Raw genomic sequence first — 20,395 nt, forward strand, 5'->3', positions numbered from 1 at the left:
TTGCTAGAAAGAACTGTGGCAACTTGAACTAAGTAACTTGAAACCGCTATTTGAAAGTCTGATAACTGTATTCACAAGCCTGCTTAAAATCTATATAAAGATATATATTTTTACAGAATACAGTTTGGTCTCATTGTGTGGTGGGTTGGTTGTGACGGTGTAATATTGCAAGTGTTTAACCCTATGTGCCCCAAAGATTAGCCTGCGACTGCTTAAGCCACACTACCTAGAGGGTAAGCAGAGGTTGTCTGGAAGGTAACCCTCAGCCCTGACGAGGAAGAGAGAGTCCCTGCTTGTCGCTAGTGCTACACTGCGCCAACTAGAGCCTCCCCCTTCCTACACATTGTTTGCGTCAGATTGTCCCAACGCCTGGCCTGTGTTATTGCATTGTTTGCTTCATGTGTTATCGCATTGTATGTGCTGCTTTTAGTATGTTATTATTCTAATAGTTGAAGCTTTTCTAAAAAACATGATTTACAAAAAGGGGGTGGTGATGAACAGAGTGTCGGAGTTAAACAGACCACTCTTACCCAGTCCAAAGATCAGGGCTTGATCCATCACCGTTATTTATCTCACTGCCCCATCCCAGCTCAGAACCTGGCTATATGCAAATCAGTCTGTCCCTGGCCCAGTGCATCATGGGAACAGGGCAGACTAAACTACCAAGCCAATTCTTCACCAGAAAGGAGACAAGCTACCGAGGACCGGTTTCTGGCATTTCAGCCTTCTTCGGCCCGGCTTGTTGTAAATATTTTTGTCCACCCTAAGCGTGGAAGGGTATACTCAGATGTGAGTCCCTTGCTCATTGCACCATCAGGATTCAAGCAAGCCGGGCCGAAGAGGCTGAAATGCCAGAAACCGGTCCCCGGTAGCTTGTTTCCTTCCCAGTGTAAGAATTGGCTTTTGTAGTTTGGTTTGCCCTGTTCCCATCATGCACTGGGACAGGAACAGACTAATTTGCATACAGCCAGGTTCTGAAACTGGGATGGTGCAGTGAGCTAAAAAACGGTGTTGGATCTAGCCCTGATCTCTTGACTGGGTGAGAGTATTCTGTTTAATTCAGAGACTCTGTCCCTCACCACCCCTTGTTGTAAATATTTTTGTCCACCCTAAGCGTGGAAGGGTATACTCAGATGTGAGTCCCTTGCTCATTGCACCATCAGGATTCAAGCAAGCCGGGCCGAAGAGGCTGAAATGCCAGAAACCGGTCCCCGGTAGCTTGTTTCCTTCCCAGTGTAAGAATTGGCTTTTGTAGTTTGGTTTGCCCTGTTCCCATCATGCACTGGGACAGGAACAGACTAATTTGCATACAGCCAGGTTCTGAAACTGGGATGGTGCAGTGAGCTAAAAAACGGTGTTGGATCTAGCCCTGATCTCTTGACTGGGTGAGAGTATTCTGTTTAATTCAGAGACTCTGTCCCTCACCACCCCTTGTTGTAAATATTTTTGTCCACCCTAAGCGTGGAAGGGTATACTCAGATGTGAGTCCCTTGCTCATTGCACCATCAGGATTCAAGCAAGCCGGGCCGAAGAGGCTGAAATGCCAGAAACCGGTCCCCGGTAGCTTGTTTCCTTCCCAGTGTAAGAATTGGCTTTTGTAGTTTGGTTTGCCCTGTTCCCATCATGCACTGGGACAGGAACAGACTAATTTGCATACAGCCAGGTTCTGAAACTGGGATGGTGCAGTGAGCTAAAAAACGGTGTTGGATCTAGCCCTGATCTCTTGACTGGGTGAGAGTATTCTGTTTAATTCAGAGACTCTGTCCCTCACCACCCCTTGTTGTAAATATTTTTGTCCACCCTAAGCGTGGAAGGGTATACTCAGATGTGAGTCCCTTGCTCATTGCACCATCAGGATTCAAGCAAGCCGGGCCGAAGAGGCTGAAATGCCAGAAACCGGTCCCCGGTAGCTTGTTTCCTTCCCAGTGTAAGAATTGGCTTTTGTAGTTTGGTTTGCCCTGTTCCCATCATGCACTGGGACAGGAACAGACTAATTTGCATACAGCCAGGTTCTGAAACTGGGATGGTGCAGTGAGCTAAAAAACGGTGTTGGATCTAGCCCTGATCTCTTGACTGGGTGAGAGTATTCTGTTTAATTCAGAGACTCTGTCCCTCACCACCCCTTGTTGTAAATATTTCTAAAAAACATGGCACCTTTTATTCCAATCAAGTGCATCTGACTGCAAGGACACTGCGCTCTTCCTGCAGTAGCAATCGACTTCCTAGCAACAGACAGCGCAAAATGTCTGCCAGAGATGTTGTAAGGTCAGAAACAGTACATCGGTAAGTAGGTATGATGCAAAACAAACTGTTGAGTAAGATTTTAGCGACAGACGCTGCTGTGATAGGCGGCAAAACATCCATGTCAAAACATCAGCAATAGGACAATGGTACATGGAACGATAATAGTAGATTCAGTTCAGTTCAGTAATCTTTATTTCGAAGAATAAAAAATCCCCATAAAAATACATTACATAATAAAATTTCACTATATAACATTTCTGAACTTTTAGTGAGTTAAAACTGTAGGGAGGAGAGGGTACAATTCATAAGGAGAATCTAATTATTTACAAAGATAAATTAATTTCTTGTATTTCTCAATCTTACGGCTACTTTTAAAAAGCTTAAAATGGCACATAAAGTATGGGTATCACTAGCTTTCTGAAGGAAAAACAGTGCAGCTCTTGCGTGGCGAAATTTCTGTTTCCTAAGAATGTCAACCAAAAATAAACGCCTAGGATTTTTAAAAATGAACATAAAAGTACAAAATGAAGGGTGTCCTGCGGAGACCTGTTGTCGCAGCCGCAGGCACCCTTCTGCTCAATTGTTACAGTAAAACCAGCGGGGTAAGCTAAGATGTTAGGTAACAAATTGAGCCTAAAACGGCACATTAAAAATCGGTCATTCTGGCTTACATCAGAAACAGATATGGTTCCATTCCCGCCCCATTTCTTACAAGGCCATGAGCTGCTATGGATTTCTTTAGAAGGCCAAGACCACTTCTGACAGATTCAAATTTTTCTAGGAGCAATTTTTTCACCCTTAATTTGCAACTGCTCGAGATCAAAGACGGGTCGCTAAAAAGATGGCCCTGGTCTATATTCACTGAAGAATCTTTAACATATTTTAGCCAAGGAATTTGTAGCCCCTTGTCCCTTTGCAAGCAGTCCAAGGCAATTTCCCTGCTCAAAGATGCCTCCGGGTTGGCCCAAATTCTAATCCATGCTATAATTGGCCTCATTTTAAAGTAGTCTGAGACGTATGGCATCCCCAGTTCAGCATGAGCAATTTCGGCAGAGGTAGAATGTGGGATTTTCAGGATTCTGCTGAGAAATTTGTCTTCCTCTAATTGTAGTTGTTTGCAGTCCCTGAAACCCCACAACTCCGCACCATACAAGGCCTTTGCTGTGCTAATTGAGCCATATAACGCCATTATTTGTTCTGAACACCAGCGCCCCAGCCTACGAGCAAAGCCTAATATGGCGCCATTCGAGGAGACTAATTTGGTACAATGTTCCTCGAGGAGTTGGCTAAATTGAATGTCACCATCAAATAGGAGACCCAGATAGGGAAAAGTCTTTACTTTATCCAAGGTATGTGACCCTATCTTGAACACACACTTATTTGCAAGTTTTTTGCCAGCCACCATAACAAAGGATTTGTTTAGATTGACAGATAGGTCTAGGTCGGCCATAAACTTGACAAATCCATCCACCAGGAGATGTAGGGCCCTCGGGGTTCGGGCAAGCAAGACCACGTCATCCGCGTACAATAGTACTGAGATTTGATGCGGTCCTACTTTGGGGCAATCCACATCTAGGGCGATGAGGGCACTCTCTAAAGCATTGATGTAGAGTGAAAAGAGAAAAGGGGCAAGCATGCACCCTTGCCTTACTACTCCTGAGCATAAAAATTGGTCAGTACGCCCCCCCTCTGGGCTAAAACAGACCTTGGCGGTAGTGTTCCAGTGCAACTCTTTCAAGACATTTATCAACCCCACATCAATGCCTAACTTGTGCATCGTGGCCCACAACTTAGTCCTATTGACATTGTCAAAGGCCGCAGCCAGGTCCATAAATCCCTTGCTGGCTTTTGTATATTTGGCCGTTAGGAGGTACAAATTCAGGCACTGGTCACTAGTTGATTTACCGGCTCTGAACCCGTACTGTATATCAACTATTGTTTGATGCTCTTCTGTCCACTCCATGAGCCGATTTAGGATCACTCGACCTAAAATTTTGGCCGAGACATCAATGAGCGAAATCGACCTGTAGCATTTTGGATCGTCCCTGGTCCCTTTCTTAAAAATGGGTAGGATCAATGCAGTGGACCAGGAGCGTGGTAGCCCTGATTTGATGGCCGCATTTAAAACCCTGGTTAGGATTGGGGCCCATAGGTCTATATTGCCTCTATATAGGTCCGGTGGGGTACCATCTGGGCCAGGGGCTTTATTCGGGGTCAGCCCTCGGATCGCATTTGTTATCTCCTCTAGTGAAAGGATTATTTCACCACTCCGGGTACCCTCCCATTCCCCTTCCTGAATTGCTAATTTAGACTTATTGTATAGACCTTGGAAGTGAGTGACCCATTGGTCTGGCAGGATGTTGGTGCTAATCACCGGGGCGGAGTTATCTTTGAAACAGGGCCTATTTACAATTCTCCAAAATTCTGCTAAGTCCCTGTTTTCTCCCGCCTCTCTCAAATCTGCCCATACTTCTGCTTGTAGGCCGTTCTTCCTCTCCTTTACTTTAGTTCTATAAACGAATCTACAATTAGCCACTTCTGTCTTATCCCTTGGCTTAGCTTTGAGGCAGGCTTTTAGGTTCCTTAAAGCTTTAGAACAGCTCTTGTTGAACCACCTTGGTTGCTTCGAATCCTTTCTCGGACCTTTTGCTTCCAACAATTTATCCACTAGGTTTGTCAAGGATGCAAAAGATGCAACTAATTCTGGTCCTTCTATTAGGGGGTCCAGACAGTCTTCCACCTGTTTGCCTCCTTTTTGAACTAATGTTTTGTAGAACTCATGGGGATTTATCCTTGCCCATTTTAGTCGTCTACCCTGGTCTGTTGGCTGAAGGCTAGTGTCCCCGCGTTTAAACTTACCCCCTCCCCCGCTAGTGTGTATAATTTCCATAACAAGGGGGTTATGATCACTAAAGGTGCTCCATTTAGTTCTGACCTTAGTGATTCTATTTTTGGCAAAGGAGGATATCAGTATGTAGTCTATAATAGTGGAGCACCCTCTTCCTTTAAACGTTGGAACATATGTGCCCTCTACCTCTGGGCCTGTTAAGTCAATAGTATGTGCTAGTGAGTGGGTTTCTATTATTTTATTTAATTTTATGCCCTCATGGTTATGTTCAAAATGTGGCCCATCTTTAAGAGGGCAGGTATCCCAGTCTAATAAATCGGGCGGCAAATTAAGGCAGAGGTGGCAATTAAAGTCGCCCATTAATATTGTCATTGGTACCCCCCCCCCTTTCCTCTGTTCCGCCTCTTGCGTGAGTCTTTCATCGATCTCACACAGGGCGGCATTTTTCCCGTTTATAGATCCTGGGTTGTAAATATTAAATAATAGTAGATTTATTTACACTTCTGCACAGTGCGTGTCACTTATAGTTCTTTTCTTCCACTCTCATGAGATGGTTTTACAAGGCAACTCTGAGCTCACTGAGTGTGGAGCTTCCACGAATCCCAGAGACAGGCCGTTCCAAAGACGGTAACAGAGAAGGGTGAAAGATCTGAGTCTTGATGCTGGCAGATGGACGGGTGATCCCTGATGGGGTGTAGTTGGTCTGTGTGTTGCCACGGCTGTCCAGTGGGTGTAAGAAAATGTCAGCATTTTGTGGAGGGCCCTCTTTTGGGTGAGAACCACCTAGCTTCATGCAATACGGAGTTGAGGGTTGGTGTCTGCGCAGGATGAGTTACATTTTGATAGCAAAATGGAGGACCTTGTCCAAAGCGGATAGATGTTAACAAGGTTTAACATCTTCAGTTACGACAGACAAAGTCCATGTACCTCGAGGTGCTTGAAAAGCTGTCTGCACACTGCTGGTGCAGGCAGGATGTCTATTCTCTAGTTGGCATTTGCGAGGGGATGTTCAGATACAGTGGTTGAATTAAACCATGGAGCAGCACTTGTAGCGTTGACTTTTGGAGTCTCGTAGTTTGTGCTTGATGCGGTAGCATTATCTTAATGTTCTGAGGAGCTCAGAAAATCAATCAATCAATCAATCAATCAATCAATCAATCACAGCATTTGTAAAGCGCACTACATACCCGTGAGGGTCTCAAGGCGCTAGGGGGGGAACGCTGCTACTGTTAAAAGAGCCTGGTCTTGAGGAGTCTCCTGAAGGGTAGGAGGTCTTCGGTCTGCCGTAGGTGGATGGGGAGGGTGTTCCACGTCTTGGCAGTGAGGTGGGAGGATGATCTGCCACCAGCGGTCACTCTACTGATGCGGGGGACAGTGGCGAGGGCGCGGTCTGCAGAGCGGAGCTGGCGAGACTGGGTGTAGAGGCTGAATCAGCTGTTGAGGTACGCTGGTCCGGTGTCGTGGAGTGCCTTGTGTGCGTGGGTGAGGAGCTTGAAGGTTATGCTCTTGTTGATGGGGAGCCAGTGCATGTCTCTCAGGTGTGGTTTGATGTGGCTGCGGCGCAGTATGTCGAGGATCAGACGTGCAGAGGCATTCTGGATGCGTTGGAGCCGTTTCTGGAGTTTGGACGTGGCTCCTGCGTAGAGTGCGTTACCGTCGTCCAGTCTACTGCTAACGAGGGCCTGGGTGACCGTCCTTCTGGTTGTGGTGGGGATCCACTTGAAGATCCTGCGAAGCATGCGGAGGGTGTTGAAGCCGGAGGAGGAGACGGCATTGACCTGTTTCGTCATGGAGAGTGTGGAGTCGAGGATGACCCCCAGGTTACGTGCGTAGTCGGTGGGTGTAGGAGGTGCTCCTAATGCCATCGGCCACCAGGAGTCGTCCAAGGCTGAGGGGGTGGAACCGAGGATGAGGACCTCCGTCTTGTCCGAGTTCAGTTTCAGACCGCTGTTCCTCATCCTGTCGGCTACGGCCTTTATTCCTTCGTGGAAGTTGGTTTTGGCAGTGCGGAGGTCCTTGGTGAGTGAGAGGATCAGCTGGGTGTCGTCAGCGTAGGAGATGATGTTTAGGTCGTCCCTTCGGGCGACATGGGCGAGTCGTGCCATGTATACGTTTAACAACGTTGGGCTGAGGGATGACTCTTGGGGTACGCCGCAGATGATCTTGGTGGCTTTGGAGCAGAAGGGAGGGAGGCGGACTCTCTGGGTTCTCCCGCAGAGGAAGGAGGTGGTCCAGTCCAGGGCCTTCTCTTGGATTCCGGTGTCGTGGAGGCGCGCTTTTAGTGTGCGATGGCAGACTGTGTCGAAGAAAATCCAGACTCTCAGAGCACGAGGTCTGTGACTTGACCAGTGGAACTGCAATAAAGAAGATAACTTAGACCAGTTCTACCTCTCTCGACCTTTGAACAGATCATTGAGGAAAGAAGCCCTTGTCTGGAAGGAAAATCTGCACAAGGCACAGCGTACAGAAGCCGCACCCTGAAAGGAAGGTATGCACAAGGCGCATCTGACAGAAGCTGCAGCCTGAAAGGAAGATCTGCACAAGGCGCATCTGACAGAGGTCCTGCCTGGAAGGAAAATCTACACAAGGCGCAGCTGACAGAGGTCCTGACTGGAAGGAAAATCTGCATAAGGCACAGCTGACAGAAGTCCAGCCTAGAAAGGATGATCTGCACAAGGTACAGCTGACAGAAGTCCAGGCTAGAAAAGAAGATCTGCACAAGGCGCAGCTGACAGAAGCACTCTCTGGAAGGAAGATCTGTACAAGGCGTGGCTTACAGAAGTCCAGCCTAGAAAGGATGATCTGCACAAGGTACAGCTGACAGAAGTCCAGGCTAGAAAAGAAGATCTGCACAAGGCGCAGCTGACAGAAGCCCTCTCTGGAAGGAAGATCTGTACAAGGCGCGGCTTACAGAAGTCCAGCATAGAAAGGATGATCTGCACAAGGTACAGCTGACAGAAGTCCAGGCTAGAAAAGAAGATCTGCACAAGGCGCAGCTGACTGAAGCCCTCTCTGAAAGGAAGATCTGCACAGGGCGCAGCTGACAGATGTCCTGCCTGGAAGGACGATCTGCAGAAGGCGCAGCTGACGGAATTCCTGCCTGGAAGGACAATCTGCACAAGGTACAGCTGACAGAAGTCCAGCCTAGAAAGGAAGATCTGCACAAGGCGCAGCTGACAGAAGTTTTTTCTGGAAGGAAGATCTGCACAAGGCACAACTAACAGAAGTCCAGCCTGAAAGGAAGATCCGCACAGGGCGCAGCTGACAGAAGCAACTATATCAAAGAAAGATCTGCACACGGCACAGCTGACAGAAGTCCTGCCTGGAAGGAAGATCTGCACAAGGCACAGCTGACAGAAATCCTGCCTGGAAGGACGATCTGCACAAGGCGCAGCTGACAGAATTCCTGCCTGGAAGGAAGATCTGCACAAGGCACATCTGACAGAAGTCCTGCCTGGCGGTGACCTCAAAGCAGTGAGAGACCCACAAACCACAAGATCCTTCAAGCCCAGGTAGCCACACTGGACACAGTGTACACCAAAGGCCTGATTTAGATTTCAGCAAATGGTTTATTCCATCCCAAATGTGAAAGGTATCCTGCCCGCCCCATTAAAAATGCATTACATCCTGTGGCAATTATAATAAGACAGACAGGATATCTATCACGTTTTGATTATGCCTTGGTGTAGTTCGTAGAGTTTTACTCCGCGGAACTCCACAAAGTGCCAGGAAAACTCTGCCGTACTCCACGGACTTCCGCTAGTGGCAGAGTTTTTTACGTTGCGCTGCTCTCACTGATCTTTAATGCCAGGAGTTTGTCCTGCACTGTAAAATCAGCACGAACCGCACTACGCGTTGCGCCAGAAGGCGCTGCTGCTTTCTGCCGCTCGAATTGACATTCTAATCGAGTGGCAGCTTCTTCAACGAGAATGGCAGATTTCTACACATGAGTGGTCGCGACCTGCCGTGACCTCCTGCAATGAGACATCCCTCCAGGAGGAGGTCTAGCGTGTTATATTTTCTCACAAGTACTCACCACCTTACCGTTGGCGAACCGCTTGAGAAAAAAAACCTCCGTCTGCATTACTTTGTGGAGTTCTTTGGAACTCCGCACACTGGGCAGAAATTTGCGAGCTACCCCGACAGAGATGAATTCTTCACCCACCCCTAGTTTTGTGGCAATAATCTGTTGAACAAACTCTTAAACTAGGCCATATGTCTGCAATAAGTGTTGTAGAAGAAGTGATATCCATGGCCTTGTGACTATCAGGCCGTTATCTGACTTCTGATGAACCCCACAGAGTGTGTGCGCAGCCAGAGGGCAGAAGGGGGACCGAAGGACAGGAAATTAGAGAAACTTGAAGATGAGAAATATGGAAAGGTAGAAATGTCGCATCACCTGTGGATAATTTACACCTCCTCCCGCTCTACCAAATGCCCATCCGGTCACAAAGTGGCATTCTGGGCCCCAAACGGACAACATCATGCCAAATGCCATGTAATGGTGGAAAAGGTGGAAAAAAGAGTAATATGCACACATCTGCTGCGGGATATGTCTGGTAAATTATTGGTTGTGATGGGTTCTCTATCAATCAATCAAAGACATTTATAGAGCGCACTACATACCCGTAGGGTCTCAAGGCGCTGGGGGTGGGGGGGGGTGCCGCTACTGCTCGAACAGCCAGGTCTTCAGCTTCTTCCTGAAGGAGAGGTGGTCTTGGGTCAGGCGCAGGTCGGTCGGGAGGGAGTTCCAGGTCTTGGCGGCCAGGTAGGAGAAGGACCTTCCTCCTGTAGTCGCTCTTCGGATGCGGGGGACGGCGGCGAGGGCGTGGTTGGCTGATCGGAGGTGGCGTTTGGGAGCATAGAAGTTGATTCGGCTGTTGAGGTAGCTCGGGCCTTGGTCGTGTAGGGCTTTGTGTGCGTGGGTGAGGAGGTGGAAGGTGATTCTTTTGTTGACGGGGAGCCAGTGTAGGTCTCTCAGATGTCCGGAGATGTGGCTGGTTCGTGGGATGTCGAGGATGAGTCTGGCTGAGGCGTTCTGGATCCGCTGGAGTCTCTTCTGGAGCTTGGCGGTGGTACCGGCGTAGAGGGCGTTGCCGTAGTCCAGTCGGCTAGTGACGAGGGCCTGGGTGACGGTCTTCCTGGTCTCGGTGGGGATCCACCAGAAGATCTTCCGTAGCATGCGTAGGATGTTGAAGCACGCCGAGGAGACGTTGTTGACTTGCCTGGTCATGGAGAGGGAGGAGTCCAGGATGAAGCCCAGGTTGCGTGCATGGTCTGTCGGTTTGGGTGCGGTGCCCAGGGCGGGAGGCCACCAGGAGTCGTCCCAGGCGGAGGGTGAAGAGCCCAGGATGAGGACCTCCGTCTTGTCTGAGTTCAGTTTCAGGCGGCTGGTCGTCATCCACTCGGCTACCTCTTTCATCCCTTCGTGCAGGTTGGCTCTGGCGGCGGCGGGGTCGTTGGTCAGGGAGAGGATCAGCTGGGTGTCGTCGGCGTAGGAGATTATGCTGAGGTTGTGTTGGCGTGCGATGGCCGCGAGGGGGCTCATGTAGACGTTGAAGAGGGTGGGGCTCAGTGAGGATCCTTGAGGGACGCCGCAGATGACTTCGGTGGCCTCTGACTTGTACGGTGGTAGGCGGACTCTCTGTGTTCTTCCGTCGAGGAAGGAGATGATCCATTCCAGCGCCTTGTCCTGGATTCCGACGTTGCTGAGGCGCTGTACTAGGGTACGGTGGCAGACGGTGTCGAATGCCGCGGAGAGGTCTAGGAGGATGAGGGCCGCTGTTTCTCCGTTGTCCATCAGGGCTCGGATGTCATCGGTGGCGGCGATGAGGGCGGTCTCGGTGCTGTGGTTGGCACGGAAGCCAGACTGTGAGGGGTCGAGGGATCCATTCGTCTCGAGGAAGGCGGCCATCTGCTTGTTGACGGTCTTCTCGATGACTTTGGCTGGAAACGGGAGGAGCGAGATGGGGCGGTAATTCTTGAGTTCGGTGGGGTCCGCTGTGGGTTTCTTGAGTAGAGCGCTGAGTTCGGCGTGCTTCCAGCTCTCAGGGAAGGTGGCGGTGTCGAAGGATGTGTTGATGATGTCTCGCAGGTGGGGTGCGATGACAGCGTCGGCCTTGTTGAAGACGTGGTGAGGGCAGGGGTCGGTCGGTGATCCGGAGTGGATGGAGTTCATCGTGCGGATGGTGTCTTCGGTGCTGATCGAGGTCCAGGCGTGGAGGGTGGTGGTGGGGGGTGGTTGTTCGGTCGTGGTGTGCGTTGGTTGGTTGTTGAAGCTGTTGTGTATGTCCGCGATCTTGTTGTGGAAGTATGAGGCGAGGGAGTTGCAGAGGTCTTGCGATGGGGTGATGTTGTTGTTTCCTGCGCTGGGGTTGGATAGCTCTTTCACGATGTTGAAGAGTTCCTTGCAGTTGTGTGCGTTGTTGTCCAGCCGGTCCTTGAATGCAGTTTTCTTGGCGGCGCGGATCAGCTGGTGGTGCTTCCGGGTGGCCAGCTTGAAGGTGGTCCTGTTGTCTGGTGTAGGTTCCCTTCTCCAGACTCTCTCGAGGGCTCGGCAGTTCTTCTTGGAGCTCTTGAGTTCGTCGGTGAACCATGGGGCTTTCTTGCTGCCGGGTCTGCTGGGCGGGGTCCTCAGCGGGGCGAGCTCGTCCGCGCAGTTGCTGATCCACTTCGTGAGGTTGTCGGCGGCCTGGCTGGAGTTCGCTGAGCTGGCAGGAGGGTGCTGGCTCAGGGAGGTGGCGAGCTGCTCTGCTGTGATCTTGTTCCAGCTTCTGCGGGCAGCCTGTTGCTGGTGGTGGTGGGTCGTCGTTCTTTTGAAGGTGAAGTGGACGCAGCTGTGGTCCGTCCATTGAAGCTCTGTGGCGTGGCTGAAGTCGATGTCTGTGCTGGATGAGAAGACTGCGTCGAGTGTGTGTCCGGCGAGGTGGGTGGGGGTGGACACCAGCTGCTTGAGTCCAAGATTGGCGAGGTTGTCGAGCAGGGTGCTGGTGTTGCGGTCGTTGTTGTTCTCCAGGTGGAAGTTGAGGTCCCCCAGGAGGATGTAGTCAGCGGAGGGGAGGGCATGCGGGCTGACGAAGTCGGCGATGTCCTCGCTGAATTGGGTGCGAGGTCCCGGAGGTCGGTAGATCAGGGTGCCTCTGAGGGTGGTGTTCGGGTCGGTGTGGATCTGGAAATGCAGGTGTTCGGCGGTGGTCAGGGTGTTGTCGGTGCTGGTCGTGAGACGGATGGTGTTCCTGTGGATGATGGCGATGCCTCCTCCCATCTGGTTGGCGGTGCGATCCCTCCGGGTGATCTTGTAGCCCTCTGGGATGGCGATGGCGATGTCGGGAGCTGAAGAGGCGTTCATCCAGGTCTCCGTGAGGAAGGCAACGTCAGGGGCTGTGGCGTCTAGGAGGTTCCAGAGTTCAATGGCGTGTCTGTGGACGGAGCGGGTGTTGAGCAGGATGCACTTGAGGTGGGTGCTGCTGGTGTTCGACTTGGTGGGTGCTGGTGCGAGGCAGGTCCGGATGCAGGTGAACTTGCAGGCGTGGCAGCTGAAGGGTCCGTGGGTGCGTCGTGGTGTGGCTTGGTGGCATCCTGGGAATCGGCCGGTGTTGAGTGCGATGAGGGTGGCGGCGGTGTACGTCAGGCGGGTCGGTCGGGGTCTTCGTGGGCCAGGGGTCCTGGCACTGGGCGCGGTCCAGGCACGGACGGGCGTAGACGGGCTTACCTTTGGCACGCCTTCGGCGCACAATCGGCGCGCCCGCTGCGCGTGACCGCTGCGCGTTCGCACGGTCGCCATATAAGGCGAAGTGCGCGGGTGGGCGGAGCAGCTGGGAGGCGGGAGCGGGGAGGGAACAGAAGGAAAAAAAGGGGCGGGGTCAACGGTGGTGGCGGGAAGCGGGGAGCGGGGAGGGCGGCAACAGGCGGGAAAAAGACAGTCAATACGGCGGAAGAAACAACAATGAACACAAATACAGTTCAACAGGCAATACGGCGGAAAAACAACAATAAGCACAAATAAGCACTAATACGAGTCTGCACAGTGAACCAGGGGCACAGGGAGAGGAGCGCTGATCACGGACCACGCCGCTCGTAGGAGGGGGCGTGGTCACGAGCCGGCAGTCGGGCAGCGAGGCACAAAGGAAGGGGGGGCACACGCAGCAGCTGGTGGCCGTGCGGCGCGGGGGTGTCCTAAAACTAGGTCACACCTAGTTTTAGGTGTGACCTATCGTTGAATATTAAATTATATGAATCAACGTTTGTTTGCCTTATCTACGCTTATAATGTAAAGGATGGGCCTTGCAGTGAAACTCTTGTTCTGTTTGACACAAAAGCCCCGGAAGGACCTGCAAGTTACACAACTTTATCTACTTTCAGAAGAACTAAAGACTTGCTTTTTAAAGTTGTCTTTCAGGGCCAGAACCGAGCGCTGTAAGTTGCACTAGTTTCAGGGAGATGGACAGATGTTATGGCAATAGGAAACCCCCCTCAACTGATAATAATGTTCCAATCTTCCAGGTTAGGAGAAACCAGAAATGCTTGAACCAAGGGAGCTGTTGAAAGTGTCAAAGGTGACTTATGAACAGCGAGGTAAAGACAGGAGTTGGTATTTGAGATGATCTTAAGTGAATAGGAAAAGAATGAGAAGAAGTGTGTGACTGGAGTTACTTTTGTTGTATACCTCGTGAAAAAGTTACTGGAAATTTTGCAGCCCAGCCTGATCCATCTCATTTTCTAAACTCTATTGTTGTTTAAATGAAATCCTGACCATATGCGTCTATCTTAAGCTATACCTCGAGCACTTGGGTGCTCCGGGGGCGCCCTTACTTTGCTAAGCGCTGTAAACGCTGGTAAATCTCCTCCTTTTCAGACATTAATAAGATGTCACCTGATCAACAGAACTTTTAGTTAAATATCTGTGTATGATGAACAATTCCTTGCTAAGTTTTTAAGGCGGTAAAGAAGAAGGCGGAGATTTACTAATATTTTGCGCCGTATTTTCGTCACAAAAGTGGCATAAAACAGCGCTAAATCTTTTTTTCCTAATTTACTTTCCAGCCCTGTCAAGGGGGGTGCTTGGGCGTTCCCGTGCAACCACCCAAGGATTCTCACACTAAAACCAATTTACCAAATACAGTAGATTGGGTTTAGCGTGAAAAAACTGCACCCTTTTAAACTAGGCGCAAAGGAAGGAGAAATGCTTTGATTTATCCTTCCTTTTCTGACTTTGCATGCGCGCTGCACTGTGCAACACGCATACAAAGTGGGAAAAGCATTCCCTCGTGTCTACTATTTTGTACAGGAAGGGTATCCGTCCTGTACAAAAACCTATGCTGGGCTCACACACACGCACCCTAGCGCTCTTGTGCTAAGGTGTGTGCATGGCACAGGGCCGCTGTAATCAGTGCTGGCGCAAGGGAGAGGGAAGGAGAGAGCCATATCTTTGAAAATATGGTGCTTTCCTGCTCCCTCCCTGTCGAGCATCGCAGCCTCTTGGGGGGAGGGGGAGGGCTGCGCTGCATTGCGTGGATATTTGGTAAATCTCCCCCGAAATGTCTTTTACAAACAGTTAACATTGTGAATTATAATTCCAATATGTTTCAATTTAGTAATTTTCAATATCTTTACATCCAACAGAAAACAAGCCTTGAAAGCCTTGTATGAAATGACCATCAATAATGAAGCGAATGCTGTAAATCTTCAATAATAGCAGAAATAATGAGCTACAGTATTCAGCACAGTCGGTGACAGAGGAACCTGCACACAAACTGACAGATCCTGGATGAAGCATCAAGGGCAGTTCAGTGATTGCAAGAGGCTGAGCTGTACACCTCCACGCCGCAAGATGAAGAAATGACCTTAGGAAAACTAAGGCAACAACAATAACAAACCAACTCCTATATAAACAAGCGTCCAGTACCAACTTTGATCATGGGATCTGTATGGTGAGATTACCGCAGTGCTCTGTTTTCTAATATGATGACAAGCCATCATTCCGTGCTCTAGGTGAATTGTAAACTCTTTCTGGACAAACCACAGTAACCAGAGAAGAGCACAACAGAGCGGAGCCAGACAACTGACTGGTAAAGGAAAGAGGAGTTCTTCTATCTAAAATACAGCAGACTGTCCCTATTTGCACCGTTCAGAAGGAAGATACATCTTTACCCTCAAGCGTGCATAGCCATAATCCAATCTAAAGGCATAATCACCTACAAAGACACCTTCTACGTATTAGGAGTGTGGCAAATGTTTGGTGGCTATTGCATTTATTGTTAAAACAGAAATCAAACGTGTAAAATACCGCACACATATAAAGTGTGTGAGAAAAACACAAGTGCTTTATCAGTCATGTCGGCCCATCAGGACATACAATCATGGGATGTAGACAAATATATACCCGACCCCCAGACACTAACCAAGAAAGAAGAATCATATACATGCAGCGAGAGCTTTAGTTTGTCATCACCACTCAAGCTTCATCAGCAAACATACACAGGACAAAAACCATTCAAGTGCAGTGAATGTGTCAAGAGCTTTAGTCAGTTATCAAACCTCCAAACACATCAGCGAACACACACAGGGGAAAAACCATTCAAGTGCAGTGAATGTGCAAAGTGCTTTAGTGAGTTATCAAGCCTTCAAAGACATCAGAGAACACAGACAGGGGAAAAACCATTCAAGTGCAGTGAATGTGCAAAGTGCTTTAGTCGGTTATCACACCTTCAAAGACATCAGCGAACACACACAGGGGAAAACCCATTCAAGTGCAGTGAATGTGCAAAGTGCTTTAGTCGGTTATCACACCTTCAAAGACATCAGCGAACACACACAGGAGAAAAGCCATTCAAGTGCAGTGAATGTGTCAAGAGCTTTAGTCGCTTATCAAACCTCCAAAGTCATCAGAGAACACACACGGGGGAAAAACCATTCAAGTGCAGTGAATGTGCAAAGAGCTTTAGTCAGTTATCAAGCCTTCAAAGACATCAGCGAACACACACAGGGGAAAAACCATTCAAGTGCAGTGAATGTGCAAAGTGCTTTAGTGAGTTATCAAGCCTTCAAAGACATCAGCGAACACAAACAGGGGCAAAATCATTCAAGTGCAGTGAATGTGCAAAGTGCTTTAGTGAGTTATCAAGCCTTCAAAGTCATCAGAGAACACACACGGGGGAAAAACCATTCAAGTGCAGTGAATGTGCAAAGAGCTTTAGTCAGTTATCACACCTTCAAAGTCATCAGCGAACACACACAGGGGAAAAACCATTCCAGTGCAGTGAATGTGTGAAGAGCTTTAGTCGATTATCACACCTTCAAAGTCATCAACGAACACACACAGGGGAAAAACCATTCAAGTGCAGTGAATGTGCAAAGTGCTTTAGCCGGTTATCAGACCTAAACAGTCATCAGCGAACACACACTGGGGAAAAACCCTATCATTGTAGTGAATGTGACAGTAGTTTTTGCAGCTCTTCAGCATTAAGGTATCATCAGCGAACTCACACAGGAGAAAAACCATTCAAGTGCAGTGAATGTGCAAAGTGCTTTAGCCGGTTATCAGACCTAAACAGTCATCAGCGAACACACACTGGGGAAAAACCCTATCATTGTAGTGAATGTGACAGTAGTTTTTGCAGCTCTTCAGCATTAAGGTATCATCAGCGAACTCACACAGGAGAAAAACCATTCAAGTGCAATGAATGTGGGAAGAGCTGTGGTCAGTTATCAGACCTAAAAAGTCATCAGCGAACACACACGGGTGAAAAACCCTATCATTGTAATGAATGTGACAGGAGTTATTGCTTCTCTTCAGCATTAAGGAATCATCAGAGAACACACACAGGGGAATAGCCATTCAAGTGCAGTGAATGTGCAAAGTGTTTTAGTCACTTATGAAACCTCCAAACACATCAGCGAATGCACACTGGGAAAAAACCCTATAATTGTAGTGAATGTGACAGTAATTTTCACTTCTCGTCAGCATTAAGGTATCATCAACAAACTCACACAGGGGAAAATAATTCAAGTTCTATGAATGTGGGAAGAGTTGTAGTCGATTATCAGAGCTACAAAGCCATCAGCGAACACACACGGGGGAAAATATAGAAGGGCACTGAAAGTGAGAAGGGCTTTTATCAATGTTCGATCCCACACAACCCTCTGTGAATACACTGCTTCATTTAACTCAATGGAAATAATCCTAGAGATGCAGAGACTCCAAAAGATTTTAAGAACATCAAAAGTAATATTGACCCATCGGAGGACATAGACAAGAGCTGAACAGTGCAGTTATTATGAGAGGAATGAATTACGGAAAAAGATTAAATTCAAATTATGTGGGACATTGAAATACCAGATTATAGAAGAATGGACTAGCAGTAAAGAAGAAAAGCAGATAACCGTATTTGCAGAATTATAAAAGTGTTTGTGTTCAGTGATTGTTCACTACTGTACACATAGCAAAGCAACATGATGTATCAGGATACACAATGGGAGACGAGCACATTGTGGACTAAAAGAAAAGAAACATTCTTGATTTTTATTTGGTGAAGAAGAGATACAAAGAAAAACATTCAATTGCACCTGACCACACTACCTGTAAAAGCAACACTGAACAATACTGGGACTAACAGCGGTACTTTCAGCTAACTTGTCGGATTAAAACCTGTAAATCCAACACACCCAGAGTGGACATGTTGTCAGGGCTCTGGAGATGGAAGCTTCATTGGTTAAATGTATGTGTTACTATTAACAAATGCCACTGCAGTATATATAATGAACTAAAACGAAGCAACGGTGTTCAAGAAATAACCTATTTTTAGATATAAAAGAGCATATACCTTGTTTTTAAGTAATGTTTGCTGCACCTTTTACACACTGTTATCGGTTGATGGATCAGCTTGTGCCTCAAGCCTTATAACACAGTGTGACGCGTGGCTCCTCTCAAGCTTGGCTCTCTCTATTCACTTGCCAAACTCTACTTTTTACCAGAATTGAGCCACTGTAAGCAGCAGACTGAATAATTTGGTGAAATAGTGAAATCTCACATCAAAAGCATATATGTGCCAGGACAATCCGTTGCACTCCCAGCAACTCGTCTTCCACACTGATTGTCCCTTGGTCTCAAATGTTCTGAAGGATTTGTTGTATGAATGCCAGAAGTGGCAGTGAGATACATGAAGCTAATGCTAACAGGAGTGTGTGGGAGATAGAGAGGGGGAGAGATAAAGAGAGCGAGAGAAACAAAGAAAGGGTGAGAAAAAGAGAGAAATGGAAGGGGGGGAACAGCAAGTGATCTTTATTCACCTAAAAATAGAAGAAGCAGCCGAATACATGCCAATGTGTGACATCACCAGAAAAAACGGGAAGAATACCTGTGAATTTGTATATTTATTTTTAATAGCTATAGACCCATGTCATGCCAATAAACAGGGCACAAGGAAGGAAAATAGTGAAGGAGCCCATTATCATATGCAAATCACAATAACGTCACATGTAGTGCGTCACAAGAAGTGATGTCAGGCCCTTATAGTAATTTTCACATGAAAAGTCGACGGCCTGATTTAAAAACAAGAAACATACAATAATGTAAAAAGATTTTGGTATCAGTTTTTATACATCATGTGTTTTTCCCACCATCAGTTTGTAACTAAACTCGGAAATGACTGAAAGTGTAAATATTTTTAAACCGATATATGGAACTTGGAAATTACATTTTTAAACAGTATTTAGTGAATAAATAAAATGTGCTTTAAATTTGTGTTTGTTTCCTGACGTTCTTTATCCAGCCCCTAAGCCCCAAAGTATTTCACATTTGCGGTGTATTAAGCAATAGAAAGGCTAATTTTGTCTAGATCTCTATTCCTCTCTTGCATCACTCACACAAAAAATAGAAGGGACTAATGGGCTCTGTTCCGGTCTGGCATGCTTAAACCGGCATGCAGGACCAGAACAGAGCCCATTAGTGGGAGTTTTGCCGACGTCTGCCCGTGGTAATAAACACAGTGGAGCTGGTAAAGTTTTTCACGGATAGAACCTTGGCGAGAGGATGCGCAACATATACAGCCATCTGAGTCTACTCCTATTTGTGCAAAAGAAATGACACAAAAAGGCCTGTCATAGGATAATAATTTGCTTCCCTGCACAGACAGTACACTGTTCCAATATTTGGAGGCATTGCTAAAGGCTGCACGAAGGCTGTTCAAATTGTCGTACTTGAAATTATTTCTCCACTGGCTTGGTAGCTACAGATTAACCCATTTTGGTTTGTTGTTTGAGATTCATTTTATAACAAGTATTGGTCCTGAAATGGTGGTGTTGCCACTGAATCGTGCGTAGACCAACACATCACCCATGAGGAACGGCCCCTGAGAGGCAGTGACATCACAAACATCTGATGTTTAAGACCTTCCAGTAGTGAACTGTTTGCTCTTTAGGCATTTGTGGGACCCATCATAGGGTTGAAACTCTTCTTCTTGTAACTATGAATGAGAGTGTATGAGTGTCTGCACTGCCACACAGGTATTGACTAACTCCTCCCTTCATCGTTAGTACTCTCACACGTATGGTGTAGGGACACATATGTTCGCGACTATCATTTTACAAGGCTGGACTTCTGTCAGTTGCATCTATGGCAGTCTTCCCCTTCTGGGCTCATTTGCTTCAATTCCCTTTTAGAGCTATTGTGCATGACTTGTCTCTTCCCTATAAATTGTGGTTCCCATTACATCTCTTCCCCTACTCAGCTTGCCATTGATTATGTGTAATGTTCAAGAGTCTCTCCTCTCATTTTCTCCATTGTACTACATATAGAATTTTGCAATTAGTGTGTTTGTGTTAAGAATTAACATGTAATTTTGCTCAAGTATATTTATTTACATTGCATTTCATGTTCCCACCTTTTGATGTCACCCCAACACCAATATTCACCACTTGTTAGTATTGTTTCTCATTATCATTCCACAATGGTTGTTTTGCTCTCTCCCTTGTGCAGTCACAATTTTTACGCCACGGGGCCTGTCTCCATACTAAGTCGCATTTACATTTGTCTGTCCACTTTTCTTCCTAGGGTTTCCACGTGCTATTGGTGGTCTCGATATACATTTCCCCATTGTTGTGTTTATCTTGGTTTTTGCAACAACTAATTCTATGATTTTCTATTATTTTACTATATGTTTGGTATCTTCCCCAGCCCTGAAGAAGTCACGGGTTACTTCCCTTATGTGACAAAACACCTGTTGACTGGTTGTTTTTCTTTGTTGTATTATTAAATACATTTGCATATTATACTGGTGTCGACCACAGATATTCGTACAATACGAG

General features: G+C 47.6%; 1 pseudogene; it reads left to right on the forward strand.

Moving 5' to 3' along the window:
- The first annotated feature begins 15,141 nt into the window (after nucleotides 1–15,141).
- LOC147737912 (uncharacterized) overlaps nucleotides 15,142–20,395 on the forward strand; it is a 69,544-nt pseudogene continuing 64,290 nt past the window's right edge.

Source organism: Lissotriton vulgaris, chromosome 1_1 (genome assembly GCF_964263255.1).
Source record: "Lissotriton vulgaris chromosome 1_1, aLisVul1.2, whole genome shotgun sequence".
Lineage (NCBI taxonomy): Eukaryota > Metazoa > Chordata > Amphibia > Caudata > Salamandridae > Lissotriton > Lissotriton vulgaris.